At 62.9% G+C, this 20,425-nt stretch overlaps 1 protein-coding gene across 3 annotated transcripts in view; it reads left to right on the top strand.

The window, feature by feature from the left end:
• The window catches only part of GSE1 (Gse1 coiled-coil protein), a 99,826-nt gene that overhangs the window by 14,031 nt on the left and 65,370 nt on the right, over nt 1-20,425 (top strand). The window lies entirely within an intron of this gene.

The following is a 20,425-nucleotide window of genomic DNA, read 5'->3' as shown; positions in this document are numbered from 1 at the left end:
TTTGGGAGCAGGGCTGTGTGATGAGACCTCTCCCCAGCTCCCCTCTGCTCTCCACGGCGGGCTGGGGGCTGTGGCTCCTGCTGGGAGCAGTGCGTGGGGCTGGAAGGGGTTAAGGCAGGCAAAGGAAAACAAGAGTGCTGCAGGGCCTGGGTGGCTGACAAGCCAAACAACTGTTTTTGACTCACTGTTGCTGCCTTGCCAAGTGCAATTGCTTCCACATTCCCATCCCCTGGCTGGAGGGGCGCGGGGAGATGTTGGCTTTTTGCGGTCAGGAGGGGAAGGGGGATGCCGGGGGAAGGGCTGGCTCTGCGCTGCCTTTTCTCAGCTCTTCTCTCTTCAATTCCCCTCCCTGGCCAGGGGCAGGAAGGGGCAGGGGGTGATGCTGCCAGGGGGGTGATGCTGCCAGGGGGGGTGATGGTGCCAGGGGGGGCTGATGGTGCCAGGGGGGCTGATGGTGCCAGGGTTACTCGGGCCAGCTTCTGGTGGAGAACCCCTTCTGCCAGACTTAAAGGTGGGAGAGGGAATGGGAGTGGGGGGGGGGGGTTTAAATGCACCCCCAGGGTGTCTGTCCTGCCTTTTCCTGCTGTTTGTCTGCAGAGAGGAACCTGAAAAGTGGCTCCTACTCTGTCAGGGGGTGCTGGTGGGTGTTGGGGGCCAGCAGCACCCATTTCCCCCCCTCCATCCCCTCAAGAGTGGAGCCCCACATCCTCAATGTCCCCATTCCCACCCTCCGCAGGGATGGGGAGTGATCCCGTTGCTCAGAGATGTGAGTTCTCATGTGAGGCTGGGCCCCCCACCTTGCCTGGGTGGGGGCAAATCTGCCTGCAGCCTTTGGGGGACACACACAACCCCAATAAAATCCCCAGGCCTCCGGGTGCTGGTGCCGTTGTGTTGGAGACAGGAAGAAATAATTCCTTGGAGAAGAGGCTGGGGAGTTACAGCGAAGATTTGAGCTACTCAGGGCCGCTGCTTTGTGGAGTTAATTATCTTCTGAGTCTGGGGTTTTTGGGTGTTTTTGGAGTTGGTGGTTTTTGGTTCTTTTTTCCCTCCTTGGGATTATTTCTTGGCAAATGAGGCGTTGTTCTAAAGCACTGAGCTCTGCTCCCTCGGAGCTCCTGGCTGCTAAGTGCTGTGGAGGAGATCCTGGTCTTAAAAAAAAAAACAACACACACACACACACAAAAAACAAACAAACAAACAAAAAAACAAACAAACAAAAAAAACAACCAAAAAATAACCCACCCTCAAAAAAAGCCCTGCTGCTTTTGCAGTGTGAACATGGGGTCTGGGATAGCTCAGGAAGATTCTGTGTTGCTGGAGGTGTTTCTCTGGGGAAGCTGGAGCAGGAACCTCCTGTGGGCACAGGCAGCCCTGGGATGGGTGTTGTGGGAGGATGTGGAGATCCTTGGAGGGGTCCCTGCAGGGCTGTGAGCTGTTTGGGGTCCCCCACAAAGTCCAGCCTGGTTTGAGGGTCTGGAAGGAACCCCCAGCATTTGGGAAGCTGTGAGGGTGCCCTGTGAGCTGACCCTTGGGTGAGGAGGGGGTTTATGGGGCATCTTGTGTGGCAGCTGATTCCCCATTTGGGATGCTGTGGGGTTGGGACGTCGCTCCAGCATCACATTCCCGTCACCCTCTGGCTCCGGGGGCTCTGCTGCTGCCTCCCCCCACTTTGGAGAGGCCACTTTCCCCTCCTGACTGTGGAGAGGGTCTGACTGTGCTGGGACAGCCGGGGCTGTGGTGCAGAGCATGGCCTGGATGCTGTCGGACAAACGGGATGCGCACCTGGAGCTGCTCCTGCGGGATCTGACTCCTCTCGCTCCTGCTGCTGTCCCTGGTTAATCTCAGCCTCGTTTGCCGAGTCCCAGGGGAGGGAGGCGGCAGCAGAGCAGGAGCTGGTGGTGCTGGAGGTCAGGATGGAAATCCCTTCCCCTGTTCATGCTGAAGGAAGGAGCCCCAGGGCTTTGCCCAAAACATCCCGATATCCACGAGGGATGTGGGAGCGCCGGCACTGGTCAGACACACCATCCATCATCCCACCTTCAGGAGAGCTGCAGTCACTCCGCCCTCTGCCCCTCTCCTGAGCACCCACCACCCCGCAGGACCCATCCACGCCACTCCCACCCCGCTGGCACCGTGTCACCGGGGCAAACCCCCCAAACTCTGCGGAGCAAAGCAAAGGGCCCTCCCGGTGCGCCCCAGCCACAAGTGGCAGGGGATGCTCGTGTCCCCGATGTCGGACACCTTGTCAGCTCCTAATCCCGACATGAGAAGGCAATTAGGGGCCGGGATCCCCTTCTCGAGGCGGCAGATGGGGTGCGGTGCCGCCGTGGGGCTGGGGCTGGGGCCGGGGCCGGCTCTGCCTCCTAATGTGTTTGCAAATCCTCCCCAGCTGAGGGGATTAAAGCCGGCATCTGGCTCGCTTTAGAATATTAAAACAAAGGGAGTTGTAGGCGCCATGATCGGGGGCAGGCGAGGGAGGGAGCGGGGCCGGGGCTGGGGAGGGGAGGGGGGGCTGCTGGGAAAGTCTGCAGGAATCCCCCCCCCCACCACCTCCTCTCCCAGCCTTTCCACCAGGTTTTCCCTAAGGAATAAACCCCGCGGTGGGGTGAAGACGGCAGGGCACAGGCGGCAGCACCCGGCGAGCAGGGGGATGCTGGATGCTGGGGGCGGGCGGGCCGCCGGGGTGCTTTTTTTTTTTTGGGGGGGGGGTGGGCGAGGGAGGTTTCTCTCTGCTTTTTCCACCCCGTTGCGCTGTTCTGGAAGCGGCAAGAATTCAGGAAGCCGGCGTGCGGCGAGTGCCAAGTCAGGCTGTACCGCAGCCAAGCCCCTGCTTGTTTTCTCGTCTTGCTGGAGCCAGTAAGTGACCTTATTAGCTTAGGGGGCAGCTGCCTTATTAACACACATCTGGCGGCGAGGGGGCCGCATAGGCCCGATATTGTCTCCCTGCCTGCTCCCAGCATGGCTGGGGGGGCTCCCCCCGTGGCTTCTGCCACCCCTCCCAGTAGCAGGGCTGGCATCCAGGCAGCCACACTCCCCTCCCCGCCATCCCCCTGGGAGGGGGTTTATGCTGGGGGGGGCAGGATTAGGCAGATGGGGTTTGGATTTGTTGGGGATTAATAATTTAAGATTATAATCTGTGTGAGGTTATAATCTGCAGGGGAGGGAGGGGTGTGGGGTCCCCCACCAGCGTGGGGCCCGTGCTGCTGGCATTCCCATGGAAGCTGCCCCATCTCCCATCTTCCTTATGGGGCGGGCTCTGCTTTTTGGGGGACAGCATCACCGTGCGGGATGGGATCACTCAGAGGGGCTGGACCACCCATGCAGCATCCTCACATCCCTGCCAGCAGCCGGGGTGGGCACTGGGATTTCCTTCTGGATTGGTGTCAGCGTCTCCTGCAGCAAGGAGAGCCTCTAGCACGCCGGCCTCGGGGCTTTGCCAGCACATTTGGCTCTTGAAGCGGGTGGGTTCCCAGGAGGATGGGAGCTGGGAGGCTCCTGCTGTGCCAGGACAGGGAGCTGAGGGCTTTTTGCTGCTGTTGAATCACCCCAGGCTCTGCTCAGGGCTGTCCCTGTGGGTGCACAGCCCATCACAGCCACCCATCATCCAGCCCTGTGCCAGTGACCACCCTCACCCAGAGCTGCCCGTTTCCTCTCCCTGGATGCAATCAGAGCCAAGCTGGGAGCACCCCTGTGCCACATCCCCTGACCTGGCACATCCCAGGGGGTGCTGGGTGCCCGCCCTCCCCTCCACCACACAGGGATGCCCTTTGTCCTTCTTGGCGTGTGGGGGAACTCAGCAGCTCTTGGCTTCTCCCTTCTGTTTTGGAAATTCAAAACATTTGCAGGGCGGCCCACTCGCGCCCTGCCGCCACGGAGAGAGGCACTTGGCTGACTCCTCTGCTTTCCTTGGCCGCTGCTCCCTCCCGCTCACGCTCGGGGTGGGGGCTTTTCTCCACCTCCTCACCCCTCTTTTTTATTTTTTCTTCCCCCCCCCCCTTTTTTTTTTTTTTGGTGTTTTTTTTGTTTTTTTTTTTACTTCCCTTTGCTGTAAGCTTGGAAAAACACCACCAGCCTGCAGGAAGGGCCACCGAGGGGGCCAGGAAGCAGAGCCCAGGGCAAGCGTGGTGCAGGCAGCGCCGGTGCCCGCTGGCCCCTGGCACTGACCTTGCTGTCTGCTGGGAAGGGCGGCTGTGCCGGGTGGCCGGAGCAGCCCCGCGCCGCACCAGCGCTAATGAGCTCTGCCTGAGCAGAAGGATTAATTAGCTGCTGGCAGGAGAGGAGGGGGGGCATCCTTCTGCGGGGACTCCGGTGCCACCGGAGCCTGGCACGGCACCCAGGGCTGCGGCACTGGCGGCGTTTTTGGGATGCTCCAGGAGGAGATGTGGCTCTTCCCGGAGCAAATGCCATGAGCCAGGAGGGGAGAGGGAATCCCAGTGCCACACTGGGAAGGTACAAGAGCTGCTGATCAATTACGCAGGCTCCTGCTCTCTGTATTCCATTTCCCCCCCCAAAAAAAAAGCCTTGTAGGTTTTTTTTAATTGATGTTTCTGTGTTGTTGTCCCTGTGGGAATGGGAACCGAGGGTGTGACATGGATGTGTTAAATATGTCCTGTGGAATCTAAAATGACACTACAGGGGACAAAGTGGCAGCTGGCTGGGAGCTGTGTATGGGCAGGGCCTGGCTGCGTGCTGGGGGTCAGCCCTCACCCCAAAATCCCAAGGGCTCAGGGATGCTCAGGAGCGTTGTGTTGGGGACTGTCACCCTCCTGGAGGGGTGCCCCCAAGCTGGCTTGGGGCTTTTGGTGTCACGTTTAGCTGGGTGGATTTTAAGGGGGGGTGTGGCTGTGTGCCTTGTCCTCCACCTGCCCCTCGGTGCCCCTCTCTTCTCTGGAGAAGCAGACTCGGGGCAGAGGTGACATCAGGGAGGCCCTGGAGAGACAAGCAGGGACATGGTGTTGAGGCCGGGAAGGTCGTGAGGACGCGGAGCTTGAACTTGAATTAGATGGTAATTGCGACGTGCCTAATTACAGGGAAAGAGCAAATCACTCCGGTGCTTCATAAAGTGTCTGACACGGAATAACGAGGATAATTAGCAATCAGACGGGAAGCTGCTGCCTCCCCGGCCCCCGAAAGCCCTGGGGAGCCCCGCTCCTCCTCTCCTCCCGACAGCATCTGCCCCTGCCTGGGGTGGTTTGTCCCCCCACCACGGGACATCTGCCCCCCAGCCCCCCCAGAGTGGGACATTGGCCCAGCAAAGCCACCCGAGCTGGGGTGAGGCGCAGCTGGTGGCCGTGTCCCCTGCCCAAGGGGGTCTGGTGGCTGGGCCGGTGTCCGTCCCCACGTGTGTGTGTGTCCAGGTGTCCGTCCCCACGCGGATCCGTGTCCAGGTGCCTGTGCCCACACCCGTGTCCAGCTGTGCACCTCGTGCCTGCTTGCCAGCAATGCATTAATGCTGCCTGACGCTAGAGCGCACCAGAAGCATGTCGTGACATCCTCCCGGGGACACGGCTCCCAGCAGGGCCACCTGCCCCGGCCACCTGCCCGCGGCCACCCCGCCGTGACCCCGGAGGCACCCGCGGCCACCCCGCTGGGGACCCCGGCTGGCCTTGGTGGCCGCAGGGGACGTGAATGGGTGTCAGGGCTGGGACTGATGGTGCCTAATTCCACTCGGAGGGAGTGGGAGGGGTGGAGAGTTGTGGCACCCCAAAAATCCCCCCAGCCATCCCAGCCTGGCTGCTGTCACCCCTGGGGGACCGGGAGGAGGGCAAGGAGTGCCTGCTCCCAATTAGCTGCGCTTTTAATGATGCTGCTGTTGGTTTAGGGAATGTGTGTCCCCCCCTCAGGGAGGCTGGGTTGTGCCGGGGAGCTGATCCTGAACCTCCTGTCCTCCCATCCCAGCGCCCAAAGGCTGAGGAATATCCTCCCTCTGGGCATGAAGGGACTTCCCAGCCCCAAAATGCCCCTGGCTGAGGAGTGCCAGGCTGCTTTGGTGACTTCACTCCTGCTTTCCCTGGAGCCACCTCACTCCTGTCGCCCACCCCAACACCAGCAAGGCCCATCCCTCTGTCCCCTTCCCAGCACCTTCTGGGAATCCCAGAGCAGATCCCACCAGGATTTTTGGACTGGTTTGCCACTGGGTTTGCTGGGAGGGCTGAGCACGCCGGTGCCACCATGGGGATGATGTTCCTGGTGTCCCTGAGTGCTGGGGCAGGGTGGAGGTCACGCTGCCTCGTCCTCCTACGTGCCTGTCTCCTTCCCTCCTCTCCTGCTGGCTTCTCCTTTTTTGTTTCCCCCTCTTGGAGCAGCTGTTCTCTAATAAGCTGTTAATGATGATACAGTAAGTAGGAGCAGAGAGTCCTGCGGGAGCTGCCACGATTTGTGTAATTGGCCTCAGAGGAGACAGAAGTATCTAATATTTACATGCCGGTATTAGTCCCCTGGGAGCCTGTCTGGGCTGGCACGGGAGGCAGCTCCCAGCCTCAACCTGTCTGCTCCCAGCTGATGGATCCTCAGATCTCCGGTGGATGGGAACTGCCAGCTGGGAATGGGGGGGGATCCCCTCCCCAAAAAAAGCTGGGGACGGCTGAGCATCCCCAGCAAAAGCTGGGGGTGTTTTTGCAGGTGTTGAATCACCCCAGGCTCTGCTCGGGGCTGTCCCTGTGGGTGCACAGCCCACCACAGCCACCCATCATCCAGCCCTCACCCAGAGCTGCCTGTTTCCTCTCCCTGGATGCAATCAGAGCCAAGCTGGGAGCACCCCTGTGCCACATCCCCCGACCTGGCAGCGGCATGTTTGTGGGAGCAGCGGGGTTGGGCTGAGCTTCCAGAGGGGAATTCTGAGGTTTGGGAGCCCTGAGCTGGGGAGGGGTGGAGGCAGGAGCTGGGGGTGTCCCAGAGTGAGTTTACCAGGGCTTTGACCCGGCTCTTGAGGCACAAACATGTTCCTGAGCAGGCTGGTGCCCTGAGCAAGGAGTGGCAGTAAGAGGGATGCTAGCCATGTGGCCACCAAGCACCCTCTGCCCTGTGCCAGTGGCTGGGGTGGGTCCCTGGGAGCTGTGCTGCTGGAAGGGCAGGTTTGGAAGCAGCGCTGTCACCGTGCTCCCAGTGGGCTGGGGTGAGCCGTGGGGCTGGGCAGGGACTGCTGAAACTGCCCCTGATGATCCTGCCTGTAGAGCCATGAGGCCGGAATGCCGGGGGAAACTGAGGCACGGCTGGGGAAACTGTGGCACAAAGGGCTGAGGAGCAGCCTGCCCGCCCTCCTGCCAGCTCTCACCCTATGGGGTCTTGCCCTGGGGTCCATCCTGTGTGGACAGGGTGCCACCAGGGCTGTCCCACTTCCCTCCATACCCCCTGGTGTCCCCAGGGCTCTGGGGTTGTCCCCTCCTGCTGGGGGTCAGTCTCTGGCCAGGATCCCCTCAGCTGAGCTGAGCTGTTTTGGGATGCTGGGGCCGTGCTCACTCCAGTGCTGACGTTCCTGCACCCCCAAACCTGCAGAGACCCCCCAGAGGAGAGGGTAGGGACTGGCATGGGGGCACCACTGCTGAGCAGTGGGGCCAGGCAGTGGGTACATCCCAGTTCCCTGCCTGGGGTGGAAGCTGGGGGGTGCCATGGTCCCCCAACCCATCTCCCATTGCATACTGGTGTGCTGGAGGGGACCCCAGCCCTGTGGGATTGTATCCCCAACCTTTCCCACCCAGATTCCCACTCTCCATTGCCTTGGCAACCCCGGAATGGTGGCTCAGTGCCTTCTGCAAGGGGATGTCACATCCATGCTGGGGGTGCCCTCCAGGGAGGGTGAGAGGGATGTGGGGGGCTGATGTGGGTGGCCAGGGGGGTTATTTTGTGGGGTGCCAGGCTGGGCGCAGCTGTTCACCCCGCAGAATGAAAGGCTCACTGTTTCCCAACTGTTTTCCAAAAGGCAAGTGGGCAGCTTTGCTTTGGAGGTGGCCTCGTCCTGCCTGCTGGGACTGGGCTGGGAGCCACCGGGACCTGGCATCTGTGGGGTCTGTGTGGGGCTTCTGTGGGGTCTCCAGGGGGGCTGCGGTGGGGAATGGCTGTGGGGTGGAGGTCGCTGAGCCCTGGCAGGGCCGTCACATCCTGAGCTCGTGGCAGGATGGAGGCACTTGGCTGGAGTCCTGTGGTTCCACGCCGGTGTGGCGGGGGTGAGGAGCTGTTGGCTTCTGTTCTTCCCTCCCTGCCTCCTTCCCTCATCCCTCCATCCTTCCCTCTGTCCGTCCCTCCCTCCTTCCATCCCTTTTCGGTTGTCCTCCCTGCTCAGGACGTTCCAGCCTCTCTGTCCCTGGCTTCCTGCCAGCCCTTTCCCACACTCCCTAATCCCAGGCTCCAGCCCTGGCTGCTGATGCCCTGGGAGCAGCTGCTTCAATCTCCCCGAGCCAGGGAAACGGGACCTGGCCCTTGACCTCTCGGAGAATCTGGGGGGGTGGCAGGTTTGGCCTGGGGACAGCAGGGGTGTCCCCAAGTCCCCTGCTGTGTCAGCCACCCCTTGTCCAGGGCAGAGCAGATGGATTTATGTTGGTAAGGGGTGCAGTGTGGCAGCACCCCTGGGTGCTCACAGGCCCTCATGGGGTGGAGGGGGGGTGTTCACAGCCCCTCACACCCCTGTTCTGTGGGTGTTTGGGGGGGGGAGATCCCCCCCACCTCCTTCCCTCCCTCCTGCCTGATCTCTTCAATCTGCTAAGCAGGGGAATAGTGCAGCCGCCATCTGTGAGCCTGCCAATAATGGGATTAACTCCTTCCCCTGGCCGGGCCCAGCCTGGCGCTCGTTCTGGCACCCCCTTCCCGGGGCACCTCCTCCTCCCGCCTGCCGGGGGCAGCCAGCCCGCCCGGACACGCCGCTGCTGATGGTCCGGGGCTGGCTGGGGACAGCCCCAATTTGCCCTCCCGCAGGTCTGAGCCACCAGTGTGGACTCACCCTCTCCTGCCTCAGTTTCCTCTCTCTTTCCTCTGTGTCCCTCCGCCTCAGTTTCCCCCCTCCTGCGTGTTTTCTCCTCTTCTGCCTCAGTAATACCCCATTCTGCCTCAGTTTCCCCTCCTGCCTAGCAGGGTGGATTTGGGGCATTCCAAAGGGCTTCCCTGCGTGGGAGTGGGAACACGGGCAGTGGGAGCACACCGAGCTGTGCGTGAATCCCTGCGTGTTTGTGGGTCCCGGTCTTTGAGGCAGAGGAATGCAGGATGCGAGCCCACCACCCTCCCACCGGGACGCTGCCCGGGGAGGGATGCAGGATTCGAGCCCAACCCCTCCCCACCTCCCCGGGAATGCTGCCCGAGGCTGGGGCAGAGGCGGCACCGCACGTGGGGGGGTTCAAGGGACCCCCACCCCCAGCCCTGCAGCTTCAAGCCCTTTTGCCGGGGGCGGGATGCCCCCGCTAATCCTCTTAGGCTGCGCCCCGGAGCAGCTGGCGAGGCCGGCCCGGCCGCTGCCCATCCTCCCTCCCAACAGGTGCCCCCCGGCCCCCTCCCCGCCGGGGCAGGGCGGGGGGCTCGGGGCTCCCCGCAGCAGGCAGCCCCCCCCTTCCCCTTCCCCCGGGGCCGGCCCGGGAGCGCTCATTAATTATCTAATCTTCCCTTTATGTTTAATTTACAGCCCCGCGCGGCTCTGGCCATATGCTGCTTTTGTTGTGTCTGGCTCTTTGTTGTGGCAGGCAGCGGGGGCTGGCGAGACCCCCCACCCCCCCACCCCCAGCCTTTGATCCCCCCCTCCCCTCCCAGCGCCACCCTCCAGCCACCCCCGCGGCACGGTGGCGAGCCCCGCGGAGGGGGTAAGTGCCTTTTTCTCGGTTATTAATTTCCCTGACCCCCCCCCTCCCCTCCCCAAGCTCAGCGCAGCCCCCACCCCGCCAGCAGTGTGCGTGTGTGTGTGCGTGTGTGCGTGTGTGTGTGTGTGTGTGTGTGTGTGTCCCCCGCCTCTCGCCGGCGGCTCGGGATGTGATCGCGCGTGTGCGTGTGCGCGGCGCTGCCTCCTCCCGCTGCCGCCGCCGGGGTCACCGCGCTGCCCGCACCGCGCCCCGCACCGCGCCCCGCAGGTACGTGCAGGGCAGGCAGCTGCCTGTGCCCTCCCCTCGGACTGTCCCCCACGCCTTACCTGTACCCCCCCCACACACCCTGGTTCTGCCCTCCGTCCCATCCCATCCCATCCCATCCCATCCCATCCCATCCCATCCCATCCCATCCCATCCCTCCCATCCCAGTACCGCCCCTACCCCCCCGGTCTGCACCTCCCTCCTCTCTGCCTGTACCCCCCTCACACTTGCACCCCTCCATCCCCATCCTAAATGCCCCCACCCCCTCCTGTATCCTCCCCATTATGCACTGCCTGTGCCCCCCTCACCTGCCTGTACCCCCAACCCTTGCCTGTACCCCCCTTGCTGTAGCCCCTCTCCCACCCCTCTCCAGCCTTGAGAGGGGCACCCCACCAGGATTGCTGGGGGGATAAACCCTGTACCCCCCGGACTTGTTGCGTGTCCCCCCCCCCCCCAATTTTGCTGGGTGTTTTTGGGGCACCCACTGCGGGTGGGTGCGGGGGTCCCCTGTGGCCCCCTGACCCGTGGCAGGTACTTGTGGCGGGGGGGGGGGTGCTTTGTGGAACTTGCTGCAAACTTTATGTGGTGCTGCCAGGTGCCTTCTGCACTTCCCGTTTTTTTCTGTGCTTTTATTAAAAAAAAAGTTGTAAAATGGTTTTCCTGCACCCCAGCCGGCCCATACACAGCTCTAATGGGGTGCACGAGGGGGACACCCCAACCCGGGGGCTGCAGCACACACGCCCACCCTTGGGGGGTTCAGCTCTGGCTCCTGGGGGGGGCAGTAGGCAAAGGGTTGGGGGCACTTGGCAGCCACAGGCTCCGTCTGTGGGTGATGGGGGACACCCCCTGGTGCTCTGCTGGGGTGCTCAGCTGGGATTTGTCCCCCAGTGAGAGATGCTGCTGGCCCGTGGGGTGGCCTGTGGGCTTTGCCAGTCCCGGTGCGGGCAGGGGATGCCCAAACCCACACCCCAGAGCTCGGGGCTGTGCTCGTGCTGTCTGTCTGTCCGTCTGTCCGCACCTCCCGCAGCTGCTGCTGCCCGCTCCCTGCCAGCCCAGGGTGAGGAGGGCGGCTGCCCGCGCCGTGGGAGGGTGGGTGCCAAGCCACCAGCCCGCCTTGGCCGGAGGAGCCGTGTGCTGGGCCAAGAGCTGGGCTTGGAGCGCTCCGGCAGCGGTGTAAGGTCACCGCGACCGCCAGCGAGGTGCCTCTGCCAGGGCGTGCTGGCTCCTGCGTGCCAGGAGCCACGAGGTGGTGGCAGGAGCTGGACCTGGGGTCACCGAGCCGCTGGCCAGGTGAACAAATCTCCTTTCATGGGCACAGGAGGCAGCTGGCTCTGCAGGCATCCTGCTGCGGGGCGTTCCGGGGTCTCTGTTGGACAAGGGACTCCTTGTCCCCAAGGGGATGCAGTGGCTTGGGGAACCCATGTCCTAAAGGTGGGATGTGGCAACAGGGGACAGGGCCAGCTGCTGGCGTGGGCGATGACATGGGGGTGGCACTGGATGACCAAGGTACCTGTCCTGGCAGCAGAAAGGGAAACAGAGCGGGCACCACCAGCACTCCTCGTCCTTGCATGTGGGGCTGGCTGTCCCCACGCAGCCCCATGTGCCATCAGGGTGACCGGACTGGCCCTTTTTGGTGTTGTTTTCTGCCCACCAGGTGTGAGGAGCTGAGCAGAGGTCATGCCACCATGCCAGGTGGCCAGTGCTGCCTTCTGGCCGTGCTTGTCCCCATACAAAGTCCCGGCCTCACACCGGGGTCCCTTCCCAAGGGAGTCACCACAGCTCCGTGTCATGGCCAGCTCACGCTGCGTGTCACAAGGAGCCACAACACGAGGCTGGGGTCCCCCCATGGCAGCCCACCCCCTGCCCGTGCCCCACCATCCCTGCCAGCTGGGGAAACTGAGGCAGCGGGGCAGGAGGCGGCTTGCCCAAGGGACCCAGTGCCAGGGCTGGGGAGAACAAACAGGATTCTTGGCACGGGCTGGCAGTGCCGCGCTCTGCCTGCAGGCAAGGGTTGCTCTTTGCTGGGTGTGCAGTTCTGCTGCTGCTTTGCACCCCAGCTCTGTCTCCCTGGGGACTGTACCTCTGTCCCCTCAGGTGACACCCCCTCGCCTTGGCGCCGGTGAACGGGGCAGTTGTTCCCCCCGGGGGTGGCCGGTGCCCGGCGCTGTGTGTGGCGGGGCTGGCACGGAGAGCGGCTTGGCCTTGGCCCCCTGCCCGCTGCCGTGCCCTTTTCCAGAGGCAGCTGCCTGTGGGCATGGCTTGGCAGCTGTCCCTCCCGCGGGCTCGGCCGGGGCAGGACCCTGCTCCCCTGGGCTGCCGGGTCACCTCCGTGCAGGGTTGCAACGCGCGGGGCCACCGCTGCCGTGAGTTTGCAGTTGTCAGCTCAGCCGTGGCTTTTTCTCCCGGCTTTCTGTGCCAGCTCCAACCCTAAAGCAGAGGAGGGGGATGAACAAGGAGCCGGTTCTCCCCAGCGTGCCGAAAAGTCCCTCTGGAGAGGTGCCCAGTGGCGTCACCCCTTGTAGAAGCGATGTGTCAGCTCTGAAAGCCCCTGGTTTTCCACCTTGGAGCTGGGTGCGGGAGGGGGGCGGTTCTGCCCCCGCTTCCAGGACACACGGGAGCCCTCGGGGTGGTGACATTCCCTGGTCCATGCTCGGTTCCGGGCATCCCTCCCCTCCCAGCTCGCTTGCCAGCTAATGGCGCGGCTTATTCCTATGGCTTTTTAAGTGCTTAATGGCGCGCGGGGCTAATGATGCAGCTCCCTCTGTTCCTGCCGCCTGGATGGAGGGATGGAGGGAGGGAGGGAGGGATGGTGTCGGATGGCGCTGCCCGAACCTCCGGGAATGGGGACAGGGGACACGAGGAGGGGCCCAGCCTGTGCCCCGTGGAGCTGGGGCTGGGAGAGGGCGTCCTCCTGCCTCTCCTCCCTCCCCTGCACGGCTGCTCGGAGCAGTAATGTCACCATAAACGATATTTATCACGAGGTGATAAAAATCTATTTCCAGCGACCTCTTGGAAATGGCCCTCATAAAACCAGGCAGCAGACGGAGGCAGGAGGCAGACAGCGGGGAGGGGGCACGGGCAGGGAAATGGCTGTAATCAGCCACGGAGCAGAGGCTGGATCTGCCGGGGAGCCGGCCCTGCCATTCCCGACCTCGGGAAATTGATGGCAGCCGTCAAGGCCAGAGGGCTGCCCGGGCACAGCTGTTGGGATGCTCGGGCATCCCAGGGCTTGAGCATCCTGGGATGCAGTATCCAGGTTGTGAAGGGAGGGTCAGAGGGATTTTTGTCTTTAGGTGAACAGGATGGGGGATTCTGTCCATTCTGGGGTGTTCCCAAAGTAACACCTGAGGGATCCTGGGCTGGAGTTGGTCCTGGAGCAGCAGACTGGGATGGGATAGCTGGGCTACCAGCTTTCCTCCAGTGTTCCCAGCCGTAGGGATGGCCCCCTCCACTGTCAGGCACTGCTGGGTCACCCCAGTGCCCCCTGTGTCCCTCCTGGGGGGCCACCATCAGTCCCAGAGCCCCCCCAGCTCCATCCCTTCAGTACGGATGGCCAGGTGCTGATTCAGCATCCCAGCACTAATTACTGAGCCCACAGTGGATCCTGGCCATAAATTCTCCATCAGGAGGGGTGGAAAACCTCCCTGGCTCCTTTCCCTGCTGACCTGAGCACAGACTTGTGATCCCGTGTAATTCATTGGGGTGCTGAGTTGGCAGGAGGCGTGTCATCCTTCCCCACCCAGCTTTGGGGTTCACTGCCCCCCCAGGAATCCCTCCTCCCCGCAGAGGTCATTCCTGGCTGTGTGGTGCTCAGCCCAGCTTTGTCCCCATTAGCACTAGGGACAGCCTGGGTGACCCCATGTCCCCGCTGCACCCCAGGTGATGCTGCTGGTCTGGGCATTCCTGGGGGCTTCACCAGGCTGGGGTGACAGAGGACACCTGGGCCACCTTTTTGGGGCTGAGGAGGTGGGATTTGCTCCTAAAAATGGGGACAGTGCAGGACCCTCCCTTGTTGTCCCCTGGGGGAGGAGATTGTGAGGGAAAACAGCTCCCAGCTGCAGGGTCTAATCTGCTGCTCTGATGAAGAGACTTTAATCACTTAAAGTAATTAACCAGGTGGGGCATTGGCTGGACCACCCCCCCCCCCCCACATGCCTGAGTGTCCCCTGCCTGGGGTGGCTCCTTTGTGGGGGGACATGGGCTGGTGACAGGGGGGCTGGCTGGGCGTGCAGCTCCCAGCCGTGCATCCTCACAGGGCTGTGCCAGGAGGGGACAGCAAGGACGATGGGGACATCCAGGAGGATGGGAACATCGTGTGCAGAGCCTCAAGATCCCCGCGGCCGCTCAGGGACTCGATGCCACCGCGGGGCTCCGCGCCCACCTGGCGCGGGGCGCGCGGTGACGCGGCGGGGCGTGTGTGCCAGGTATTATCCTGCATTAAAGTTTCCCCTTGCAGATGGTTCCCATTTAATCTGCGGCTTAAGGCAGCGCCGGACCTGGCGGTAAGTCCGTCTTTAGATGGCAGGCGGGAGCCGGGAACGGGCGCTAAGCTGCCCGCGGGATGGAGAAGGGGGACACGGCGGATTGAGGGACACGGATTGGGGCTTTAATGCCACCGTGCCACGAGCTGATCGCCCAGCCGGAGCGTGGCCCTGGCTGGGATTGCTGTGACGTGCCCCTCCCCAGTCCAAGAGGGATGGGGACCCCCAGATGTGTCCCCTCACCCGGCAGAGCCTTGCACCGGCCTGGCTGCTCCGCCCTGCCTCAGTTTACCCCTAAGCACGCAGGGATTGGCACGTGTGGGAATGTCCCGAAAACTTGAGCCGCTGTGGGGTGGGTGGGGTTTTCCGGAGTGAAAAGCCCCTTGTGGCAGCCTCTGGTTCCCATGGCAGGTATTTAGGGTGGCGGGGAGGGGACACTGGTCACACACTGCCCGGCAGCTCTGGAGCTGGAGGTGGGTGAGCCGTGCTGGGTTGTGGTGTCCCCGAGATGGGGATTGGGAGCAGGGGCTGGGGCCGAGCAGCTGCGTGTCCTGTGGGATATCAGAAGGATTTGGGTGGCAGACACCAAGCTGCATCCCTCCCATCCCAGCCTTGGGCCCCGTGGTCTCTGGGGGACCTACACCAGGGCTGGGGTGTGGTGACAGAGGGAGGTGGGAGCTGCAGGGACACCTGAGGCCAGGGAGTGACTGCCCCAGCCAGGGCAGCTGGTCTCAGTGTGGAATGGCAGCATTGCAGCTGTTAACTCTGGAGTCTAATGATGACAGCAAAGCCTCTGCGCTGCACAACCTTGAGGAAATCCTTGTGGATTTGAAAAAGCTGATTGTTCCCGGCGGGGCCAGGACCAGGAGTGGCAGTGCTGCTGCCAGCCCTGCTGTCCATGCATGGGTGGGATGCTCACATCCTCTTCTGCCTCAGTTTCCCTGCTTTGAAAGGAGGCTGAAGGGAACATTCCCCAGCCTGGCAGGCACTGGCAAACACGAGCTAGAAATGTCCCCACGATGGGACAGGGAGCGAGCAGGTCCCATCCTGCCCAGCCAGCCTGGTGCTGGGGTAATGGAAGGATGAGCACGGGGGGAATTTTGTGTGGATGTGGAGCACTATGGAACACAGCACTGCCCGGGTGTGGGGTGGAGGAGCTGACATCCCCACCAGCCACAGCTCTTCCCATAACCTGGAGAAACTGAGGCACGGGAGGTGACACGGCGTGGCCGGGGCTGCCGGAGCAGCGAGCAGCCGCCTATCCCCACGCCCAGAGCCCCAGAGGAGCTCGAGGAAAAGCCGGGAGCGGGCTGCTGCGTGCCCCCCGCCTCCCCCTCCATCACCTCCCTGTTCGCTGGCGAACAAATGTCTGTTCTTGCAAAAAAAAGAAGTGACAGGGGTCGGCGCAGCGCTTTCCACATGACCTGCCCGGGAACAGAGGACGTCTTTGTTAATCCAGCGAGCTGTCAGTTCAGCCTCTTCACAAAAGGCATAAACCACTTATTGCTGCTCTCACCCCTGACCCCGGATCCGCCTGCGCGCCCTCCATTGTGCCGTCTCGAGGAAGCTGGCAAACAATTTCGGCTCCGGCTCCCCCCTTCCCCGCCGGCGGCTGCACGCGGGGGCCGCCGCTTGCCCCGCCGGCGTGGGGAGCCGCTGCGGGGGACCCCCCTACACACACACACACACACACACACACACACACACACACACACAGCACCTCCCCCGGCCGCATCTGCGCGCCCGCCGCCCCGCCTGGCAGCTGCTGCGAGGGGATGGGGGCTGCCACAAAAGGAGCGCCTCCCTCCCTCCCTCCCTCCCTCCAGCCGTGCCTCCCTGCCGGGGCTGCCGGAGCAGCTGGCTGGAGCCCACAGGCTGTGGAGAGGGGGTGCTGGGTGCTGCGCCCCGTGGGCCCCCTGGCCGAAACTCCTTAATGAGAGGGGACAAAAGCTCCTTAGGGTCCCCTTGGCTGGGACGGGCTGGGACGGCGGCTTTAGCCAAAGCCGCTTATGGCCCGGCACAAAGCTGCCGGGAACGGCCCCAGCTCCTCGGGGCTGGCGTGGATGGGGTGATGCTTGTGCCACGCCAGCCTCAGGGTGCCCGGGGGGTCACACGGGGTGACAGCCGGGGGAGGGGGCTGAGCACGTGCCGCTCACCCTGTCCCCTTGAGCCCAGCACCCGGACCCCGCGGCGGGGCCGGTGTGCGCTGGAGCAATTAGATGCAGTCACTTTGGGGCTATATATAACCCAAATTGCTGCCTGCAGCTCGTTAGCTGCTGTCAGAGCCGCTGCGGCCGTGGCGCTGAGGTGGTGTCGCCGGCGGGGGGGGGGGGGGGGCTGGAGAGTGACGCAGGGACCTGCTGCTCCCCGGGGATGGGGCATGAGGGGGACTGTGGTCATGCTGGGGTGGCCACAGGGTCAGACCCTCGCTGGGCGTGGGGTCCTGGGGGGATGTGCTTCACCCCATGTGTTGCACCCTGGCTTCTGCTCCACGTGGTGCAGGGCGGCTGCAGTGACACACAGGGGTCACAGCCAGGCCTGTCCCCCCGTCCGCTGTTCCCAGGGCTCGTGGCACAGCCTGTTTGAGCGTGCTGTGGCATGGGGGGGGCCACTGGTGCATCCCTTGCCCATGCCAGTAGTGTTTCCAGCCTCGTCTGCCCTTGTGGCATCCAGCCTGGCCACAGTCTCCAGCCCCTTCCATCCGTGCCAGTTCCCGCCTGGACTTGCCGGCACGTCGCGGCTCTGCTGGCACACACCGGCCCCCGCGCCGGCGAGGAGCGCGGCACCTCGGGCTGTCTGGGGGCAGCTGCGAGATGAGTGCGAACATATTGTGTGGGCTCCTGGAGCAGGCGTCACGGTGTCGCTGCTGGAGAGCGAGCGGGAACCGCAGCCCTGCCGTGACAAACGGCTCCGGCACAGCCGCAGCCGTGCCCACGCGGGCGCCGCGGCGCAGCCGGCACCGCCGCTGCACCGGGACACGGAGCGGGGATCTGGGTGGGCAGTGATGCTCATGGGCAGACCCTCGGTGCGTGGTGTCACCTGCCACCACTGTGACCCATCCCTCCAGCTGTATGAATTTCCTGAGGGGCCACATCCCCATCTTGGGAAGAGTTAACGGCACTGTGTCTCTGTCTGGAGACTATTGTTTCTTTCCCTTTTTTTTTTTTTTTTCCCCTTCCCCTCTTTAATGAGGAGTTAGCACAGCTGTAATTGTAGGTTCCAACTTTCCGCCAGCAAACACGCCTGAGAAACTTTAAATACGGTGGAGATGCATGGGCCCAGCCACCACGCCTCCTGTGGGCACCCATCAGGGCCAAGCCATGCCACCAGCAGGGTCCCCAGCACCCCGGGGGCACCCCAGCCTGCTCTGGGGGAAAACCCTGTGTTTTCAGGCTGCTGGGACAAGGATGAGAAGGGCAGAGGCTTCCTGGAGGGAAGAGCAGCTGGAATGGTCTGGGGGAACACACGGCAGGGGCTGTGCTGTGATAAAGCCCCAGCAGGAGCCAGGGGGCTGGAGGGCCTCAGCGACAAAGGGAACTGGGGGGAGCCTGCTCCTGCAGCCCTCAACGCTCCAAAATCACCTTTTATCCTGAGTGCCGCCTCCCTGGCCTGCGAGGACCTGGGGCACAGCGAGGGTTTGTGTCCCCCAGGCCTTACAGCCAGCGCTCTTTGCATGCCCTGGGAAGTGCCCCTCTGTGCTGGGCATCCTCCTCACCTCATCCCTTGCTCACTCACCGGAGCTGGCAGCGACGCTGTGCCAAACCCCGTAGCCGGTGCAGCTGTGCCGGTGCTTGCCAGGCTCCGTGCCCGCCGCCTTGCTGGGGTGATGCCAGCCAAGAGCCAAAGATTGCATCCACCCCCGGTGCCCTGGCTGCTGGCAGCGCAGGGGTTTTCCGGGGTGCTGCCAGCCGGGAGGGTGGAGGTTGGGGTGATGCAGTGGGGGCTTTGCCGTGCCCGGGGCATTCCCGTGGGCGGCATTTCCGTGGGCGGCATTTCCGTGGGCGGGTGGCATCGGCGCTGCGCACGCCGCAGCCCGTCCCAGCAGCAGGCGAGGCAGAATGGGGAAGCCACGGTTTTGGGTGTCCCGAAGGCACAGGAAGTGCGCTGGCGTGGCCTCCTGCCCTTTGCTTTCCCACTCCACCACTGCCATCCCAAAGCTGGGGGCAGAGCTGGGAGCTGCGGCAGGTATTTAGCCCAGTGACGGGAGCAGAAGGAATGTGTCCTTGGCGGGGAGGGACACACTGGGGACAGTGGGAACACTGGACATGGGGACACTATCCCCTGCCCTTGTGCCATTCTCTCCGTGGACTGCCACGCTGCCTGCCCTAGGCACCGTGCCAAGGGCAGGGGGGGCACCATGCTGGTGGTGTGGGGCACAGGTGACACGGCTGATGTGGTGTCTGGCAGTGCCTCTCTATGCCTGTCCCTGCAGGCCACCAGCTCTGTTTTGACCCTCCTCGAGCTCTTGGTCCTTCGTACCAAGAAGCTGCTGGGGTAGATGCCACCCAGGAGGGGTTTGAGTAGTGTCATGCCATGGGGCCATCCCTGCCAGCTCTGCTTGGAGCCTTTTCCCTGTGGTTTTGTCACTTGTGGAGCTAACCTGCGTGCCAGCTCCATTCTTCCCGTGTTAATAACATCACATGATGATGTCACATTGCTGTCACCTCACTGCTACCCCTGACCTGGATGTGCCTGAGGCTGTGCCCTGTGTCCCTGATCCCTGTCGTGGATGTGTTGGGAGCTGTTTCAGGCTTGTCTATCTGTGTGTCATGAGCGGGCCGGCCTCAGCTCAGCACAATTCGGCAAGCACAGATCCTGGTCCCCTCTCTCCATCCCTGGAAACGTGGGATAAGCATCTCCCAGAGCCAGGAGGAGCTGAGCTTTATCACAGCTTTATCACAGTGGGACATGGGGGATCTGCCAGCTCTCCCCTCAAACTTCAGCACTTGGTGGCAGAGCACCCTTCCCTCCCAGCCTCTTCCCAAGCACCTCAGGGTGCTGCTTAGCAAATTAGCACCCAAATCAACCTGCTCACCTCTCATTGGGGTTGAGTCTTTGAGGACGTGGCTGGGGAGGAAGGCCCCCGCTCCGAGGGGCTGCCGCCATGCTTTATCTCGGTGGACAGATCCCTCCTAATTGAGCAGATATTCCGTGTTCGCAAACAGATGGCTCCTTTGCATCAATTATTCCTCATCTGTGTAACCGGGGATGATTTGCTGACAGATAGTGCAGGGTGAAGTTAAAGCAAGGAGGCGGCCGGTGCTCCATGCGGAGCCTGGGGGTCCCAGGGGACATGGGTGGTGAGGGGGGGGTGGGATCCTGGCTGCCCTTGGGCAGGTGGGACCCATCTCTGGTGCCTTTGCATCTCAGCATCCCTTGGCAGGAAAAGAGAGGGGGTGGGGACTGCTGGTGCTGTGGGGCTGATGGGTGGGTTGGGGTGTGGGTTGGGGTCTGGGGGGGCTCCCTGGGGAGCAGGAGGGTGCCAGCCTTGGCCCAGCTGTCAAAATCCACCTTCCCCACCAAGACCCTGGTCTGCGACTTCCCAGCTGCGTCTTGCCCAATGCTGCTGTGACACATGATGGGGAGTAATTAATGCTAATTAATCATTAGTTTCTCTGGGTATCAAAGTGCGCCTCAGCCTTTTCCCATGCCCACAGGTAGGGGATTGCTGCCTGCTGTGCTGGTGGCATTGTCCTGGGAGGAGGAGCGGTGGCACAGCCTCCCTCAGGAGACATCCCTGCCACCTCCAGGGATCCCACACCAAGCTGTCAGGGATGGGGACTGATCCCTGGGCTTGTCCCCTGCCCGCTGTGAAAGTCACCTTCTGTTAATCACTGGGAAAGAGAAGAGCATCCTGCCATCACCGGGGCAGCCGGTGGCACCCCGCCAGTTGGGGCTGGGACG

This window comes from Vidua macroura, chromosome 11 (assembly GCF_024509145.1).
Source record: "Vidua macroura isolate BioBank_ID:100142 chromosome 11, ASM2450914v1, whole genome shotgun sequence".
NCBI classification, from domain to species: domain Eukaryota; kingdom Metazoa; phylum Chordata; class Aves; order Passeriformes; family Viduidae; genus Vidua; species Vidua macroura.
This window is presented reverse-complemented; position numbering and strand designations above follow the sequence as displayed.